Source organism: Macrobrachium nipponense, chromosome 18, assembly GCF_015104395.2.
Source record: "Macrobrachium nipponense isolate FS-2020 chromosome 18, ASM1510439v2, whole genome shotgun sequence".
In the NCBI taxonomy this organism is placed as follows: domain Eukaryota; kingdom Metazoa; phylum Arthropoda; class Malacostraca; order Decapoda; family Palaemonidae; genus Macrobrachium; species Macrobrachium nipponense.
The window spans coordinates 53,095,880-53,103,379 of record NC_087211.1 but is presented as its reverse complement, the minus strand read 5'-3'; positions in this window follow the sequence as shown (position 1 = coordinate 53,103,379).

Genomic DNA, 7,500 nt, shown 5'->3' with positions numbered 1-7,500 from the left:
CCATAGGCAACTCTAACTAGCCTGTTAAAGTAGTTGCCCAAGGAATAGTTCAGAAACCAGACCTTGGAATAAAATTTCAAATTCGCCCTTGAAAACACTCTAAATACGGGTAAACAACGAATGTTTTGCCACAGCGTGCTGGGCTCTTTTGAATAAAATTAAAATTGACTTTCATAATTACCTATATTAAGACATGCCACCTAACTTCGGTTGCGTTTTTTGTTCAGCAGGTTCAAGCAATAATGAGAAAATCATAATCATGAAAATAGACCTACATAATCTTACTGCAGCTGATGCAGCAATTAATTTTAATTTAACATGTTTAAAAGATCGTTCATTTCAAGAAAAAGTAAAAAACAACTGAAATAATATCAATGTAAATTAATAATTGCAAAAATAAAAATGAAAAATTAATAGAAATGTAGTATAAAGAAAATAAAATAAGTAAGTAAAAAAATAAGCGCCTGATATTAATTATTGTTAAAGAATGATAAAAATAATAAATAATAATAGAAAATAACTAAAAAATATATAAAATAAGAGTAATATCCATACAACTAGTATAATTGATAATAATGGAATTTAATAATACAAACATAACTGTAAAAAAAATAAAATAATCATAAAATTATAAAAATAATAAATACAATTAGTTAAAATTATAATAATAATAAACATTTTGAAAATATAAACATAACATATATGGAAATAAAAAAATAAAAAAAAGAAAAACAAAGGTTATATTATTAATGAATAAAAATGAAAAATAAAAACATAAAAATAAAAATAAAGAATGATATAAGAAATAAATAAATAAAAACCAATGAAAAAAATAAATAAATATAAAAAAATAAATAAAATAAATAAAAAACTAATAAAAATAAATTAATTAATCCAAAATAAAATAAATAAGCATAACATAAATAAAAGTAAAAAAAAAAAAAAAATTTTTTAAAATGAATAAATAAAAAATGAATAGATAAAATAAATAAAAATAAAAATACATCAAAATAAAAAAGTATACAAAAATGAATGAATAAATGCCATAAATAAATACAAATGAAATGAATAAATAAAATAAATTAATAAAAAAAGTAAATAATATAAATAAATATATGTTTCGTGAATAAAATAAGTAAGATGAAAGAAAAACAAAATAAAAACAAATTCCATAATAATAAATCAAAATAAAATATCAGAAAAATGAAAGATAAATAAAAGTTAAATTAAAAAATAAATAAATAAAAGAATACAAATAAAAAACAAATATATGATTAATATAATTTGAAATTAAAGATATAAAATAGATGGTAAAATAAAAATAAATAGATTGTAAATAAAAAAAATAAATAAAAAAGAAAAATAAATTATAAAAATAAAAATTAAAATAAATAAGTGAATAAAACATAAAAATGAATAAAAGATAAATTAAAACCAAACAAATAAATAAATTGATTAATAAAAAAATAATAAGTAAATAAATAAACATATATATATATTGATTAAAGAAAAAATAAACTTAATATAATATAAAAATGAAAATAAATAAAAAATAAAAATAAATAATAAATAAAAACTAAAAAATTAAAAAAAACAAAATAAAAAAAATAAATATATAAAATAAGTGTATATATGAAAATAAATAAATCGGAATAAAACTAAATAAATAACTAAAATTAAAATAAAAAATATTAATACTAGTAAATTAAAGTAAAAAGTAATAAATAAAAATAAAAATTAATTTCTAAAAATTAAATATATGACTAAAAAAAACAAAAATAAAACAATAATAATTGAAAATTGAAAATAAATAAATTCCATAAAAATAAATACACTAATTAATAAGGTGCAATAAATAAACATATAAAAAGAAATAGATAAATAAATAAACAAAAATAAAATAAATAAAAATAAACAAGGAATAAACTAAAAATGATTAAATAAAAAAAATCAACTGAAAATAAATATATAGGATAAAAAATAAATAAATAACTTAAAACGCAATAAATTAAATAAGTTCAATAAAACATAAGTAAAAAAATAAAATAAAACCAAATAAATAAACTAAAAATTTATAAAATGAAAAATAAATAGATAAATAAATTCTTAATTAAACAAATAAAAAGTAAAATAAAAAATAGAATCATAAATAAAAGTAAGTATTAAATAAATAAATAAATAACTAAATAAATCAAATAGAAATAAAAAAAATTATCAATAAATAAACAAATAAAACAAATATATGGAAATAATTAATAACATAAAAATAAAATAAAATAAAATGACTACAAATTATAAACAAAATAAAATAAAAATAAATAAAATAAATATTATACAACAAAAAATAACCAATAAATAGCTAACCTAATAACTTAAACAAATTCAAAGATAAAAAACAAATAAATAAAGGAGAGAAAATTAAGCAAATAAAAATAAATATAGGTAAAATAAACATCAAATTATACAATAACTATTATGGATAAATAACTAAATAAACTGATAAAGATAAATTAAATAAATATAATTAACGTAACATCAAAAAGTAAATAAATATTTAAGAATGAACAAATATTTAAAGTTAAAAAAATATACAAAGAATGACAATGAAAAAATAGAATAAAAAAAAAAATAAATAAATAAAAACAAAAAAAAAAATATTAAAAATAAAATTTTTAAAAATAATAAAAATATAAAATATAACGTCAATAAAATTAATAATCAAACTTGAAATAAAGACATTTCAAATAAAATAAGATTTAATATAAATCTAAATGGAAAAATGGATGAAATAATGATAAGTAAAATTAAAAAATAACAAATAATAATGAAAAAATTAAAAACAATATATATATATATATATATTATATATATATATATATATAGTATATATATATCTATATATATATATATTATAATAATATCAATTATATGCAAATGAAATTAAAAACAATATTAATAACTAACTAATAAAAAGTTATGAAAATAAAAAGTGAGAACAAAAAAAAAAATAATAATTATAATAATCAAATACTAATAAGTAGAAGGCCTTGAACATAATATGGGGGCAAAGTGAAAGCACCATCAGCTTCCTCAAAAATACAATGGGCACCTGGAATACAGTATTTATAAGACTTTTGGGATGATGAGCCTAGGAGTTACGGTTAACACCAAGAAGGGAGGGATTCTTTTAGGGCGACTCACTAGTCCCCAGTTACACTTCGTAGTACCCATGATTCACATGAGCCAAAAGTACTACAGAATATGTACGCCGATCTTGCAGATCCTGGCATGTGAAAATGACCTCCATAAGGCACCTCTAGTTAGCCTGTTTCAAGTAGTGGCCCAGGAATAGTCAGATCCCAGAACTTGGTAATAAAAATTGACCTCGGGAAAGAAACTCTGCTCTACGGTTAATACAACGAATGTTTAAACCGAATATTCTGGCATCTAACATGAATATTTCCATTTACAACTTACTCGTGTATTGAATGACGAATGGAGACGACAAACTACATTTAATTATCAATGAGGCTTAGGAAAAAACATATAAATTGACCTTTTGGCTCCGGAATAACGAGCTGACTACATTAATTACTTTTTTAATATAATTAACTTGTTCGTTTGTTACAAAATGAATTCTAGCTGATTATCAATATGGGTAGACAGCACTTTGTATTTAATAATAATACCACTTTATTTAGCCATTTTTAATTACAGTTTTCTCTCTCTCCTCTCACTATATATATATAGTAATATCTATCTATATATAATAAATTAATATATATATATATTTATATTATATAATATACACACACACACCATATATATTATATATATATGTATATATTAATCTATATATAATATATATATATATATATATAGCTATAGTTATGTGTGTGTGTTGTGTGGTTGTGGTGTGTGTGTGCGTTGGTTTCCGGTTTTCCCAATCTATCTATCTATCCATTATAAAGTCAGCAAAAATAATAATAATAATATCAATAAATAATAGAAAATTGGAGACTCGTGAAATATACCAAACGTCTCCTCTGGGGGAAAAACAACAATAAGAATAAATAAGAAAAAAAAATCGGGTCTGTTTCCTTTGTATAAGCTTCAAAATAGGCGGATTTATTTTGTTTAGGACCTAAAGAAACTTCTAACGGCTTAAGGGATTCTATTATTTATTTAATTATTATTATTATTTTATTAATTTTTTTGATTTTTTTTGTTTTTTTATTTTTTTTTTTTTTTGGCTCTATCACAGTCCTCCAATTTCGACTGGGTGGTATTTTATCGTGTGGGGTTTCCGGGTTGCATCCTGCCTCCTTAGGAGTCCATTACACTTTTCTTACTATGTTGCGCCGTTTCTTAGGTATCCCACTCTTCCCCCCCCCCCCCCTTTTTTTTCATGAGCCTAGATCCTGGAGCTTACTTCAGCGGTCCTAGTTTTTTTCTAAGATTCATTTTTCATGGCTCTTGGGATTGGGCCTAGTGCTCCTGCTGATTGATTGGGTAATATTTCCATCTGGGCAATATCCCATATCCTTCTTATTTCTATTTTGTCAGATCTTGATACTTATCCCATTTTTTTCCCTTTTCTTTCTCTTCAACTCTGGTGTCCCATGGTTATTTGCGACATCAAAAGAGTGATACTTTCTTTCTTGACTTTGTCCACTCAACGTCACGTCTGTCTGTTTGCCCACGTATCACCCTATATCCGGTTTCTGATACCATAGGTCCCAGATGATCTTTGCCTGATCGTTTTCCATCACTTCCCTCGGGTTTGGTGGCTCGTACCACTTAATTACTGCAAGGTATGCTGATGTTTCTTGCCCACAGGCTCCAGTGGAGGGCTTTTGCACTGAATCATGCCTCTTTTTTTGTACTGGTTTCCTGTGCAAGTGCCGGGCATTCGCTTTGCTATGTGTTTATGGTTTCATTTTTGTTCGTATTTGCACTTCCTACTAATGGGGGGGGAAAAAAAAAAAAAAGAGCTGTTATTTCCGATCTATCGTTGCTTTGAACATAGCTGGATCTGGTTCTTAGGGTGCCGCTGATCTTGTGCCGCCATTTTGTTGTTAATCATTTATCCTTCAGTTTTCCCTTCTTTAAGTCCCCCTCTGTATGTCTCAAGGTATTGGGTTTCTGTGATGGGGGTCATCCGCTGGCTAGCTCTTTAGTTCTGTCTCATTTTGTTTGTCCCGTGCATTGGTTTGTTGTGCAGTACCTTCTGTTTCTGTCTGTCAATTCTCTCCACTGTCTCCTGTATTTTATTTTTTGTGGGTCTTCGGTCCTACTTTTATTAGTCCCTTCTTCCCATGCCACTCTTTTAAGCCACTCGTCCTTCACGGGTTTTTCAGATATTGACCCCAGTTGCTCTGTTCCTCGATGTTGACGCAGTCCCTACTATACTTAGTAGTCCTCTCCCTCCTTCCTTTCGGTGTTATGTATAGTCCTGTCCCGGTATTTGCTCTTGGGGTGTAGTGCTTTGTGTATTGTCATATGTTTCCTGGTTTTCTGATCTATGCTGCGGAGTTCTGCCTTCGTCCATTCCACTATTCCCTGCTCTGTATCTGATTACTGGCACTGGCCCATGTGTTTTATGGGCTTTTGTTATCATATTTTCCGGCGTTTGAGTTTTGACTTTGAGTATCGCCTTGAGTCTGGTGCATATATTCTTTTCCTTTCCTGATCGTGTTCCTTCAATCTCTTGGTGTTTTTAAATATCCCCTCCTTCCTTCCATTATTCCCAGGTATTTGTATCCTGTCTCATCTATTTGTTTGTTTGATTGTTGCTACCCATCTGGTAGCGTTTAATCCCTTATCAGTTCCTCGTTACTTTTGCCTTTTTGTATGTTGACTTGAAGGCGCCATTTTTTCTGATTCCAAACCTCCAATCCTGATTTAGTCCCATATACAATCCTTAACAGTCAGGATTAAGGGTATCCTATTTTCCTTGATGCCTTCTTCCGATACGTCTTGATGTCGTCCCATGAACATCCATTAATGGTTGATTCTGTTGATTCCCCTTTTCTTTTCCTTGAGTTGGTACCCGGCATCCATCTTCTGTAGTACTTTTGTCCATGGGAATCATGGGCTACTACGAAGAGTAGTGGGGACAAGTTGAGAAGCCACTGGAAGATCCCTTCTCCTGATATTTAACCTTCGCTTGACTTCCCTTATTCCATTATTTATTATTATTATTATTAATTCTTGTTATTATTATTATTATTAATTAATTAATTATTAATTTGGTCAACTTAAACCGTCAGGCTAGAGAAATGAAAGAAAGGCGGAATCACCGGAAAAAGATAAACAAGGCAATAAAAATGAAAAAAATGAGTGAATAAGCTAAAGACTAGAATCAAAGATATGCATTGGTACAAGTAGGTTATCTAGGTACAGGTAAAGATGCCCTTAGAATATTTAATACATACATATATATATATATATATATATATATTATAATATGTATATATATTATTAATAATATTATATTGTTTTATAATATATATCTAATGTATGTATATAATATATATTAATATGTGTATATATATATATATATATTATTCTATATATATATTGTATATATATATTCTCATATACCCGTAATAATTTTAAACAACGACTACAACACGCAACGCAACACCGACATGCAAAAGGCGGCAAGACACAACCAAACACGGACTCTCCCTCCTAATCATAATCAACGTCCGCATTTGCCAATAACATTCTGCATAATATTTGGCACGGGCATAAGCAGGCGTCACGTCCTGCAAAATCGATTGTCAAGGCACTCCCCCCTCCCCCCCTCCCCCTTGACTTTTTCAGGGCTCCTTTACCTCGCTTCCCTCTTCCTCAATTTCCTCATTCGGAGTTTCCTTCCCCTGTCCCCGAGACCGTAACGACCAATGCCGTTCCTGTGGGACGTGATAGCAAGCCGGAGGGTCTATGGTTGATGAAAGGCCCGCAGGAAGAAGAAGAATATGGAAGAAAGAAGAATAAAAAGAATAAGAAGAAGAAGAAGAAGAACAGAAGAAGAATGGAAGCCTGTTTGGTTCGCCAGCCCTTTTGGGCGGAAAGGGGGTTTGAAAGATTTTTGATGCATAAAAAATACTTGTTTTTTCTTTTCTTTTGTTTATTGTAAAGATTTCGGTTTTTGTTCTGATAATTCAATTTGTGAAGGAATAGAGTTCAAATAATTCTATTGCTTGGATTGATTAATTAACAGGATGATATTAGATAATTTAATTTGTCATTATTCAAAAAGCCTTACCAGTAAATAATTTCTTTTGTTTTTTGGTAATCAATTTCGAGGGGTATTATTTCAACGCATTTTTAATTTTGGCATTTGATTTAAAATACAGCAGTAAAACTTTCCTCCAGTTTTGGTAAATAACCTTCAAAGTCATAAAACGTTTTGACCTATGACGCTGATTTAAGTCTGATCAGGAACGTTTAGAGCAATATTGGGTTTTAACTTGAGTTTGGATTTGGATT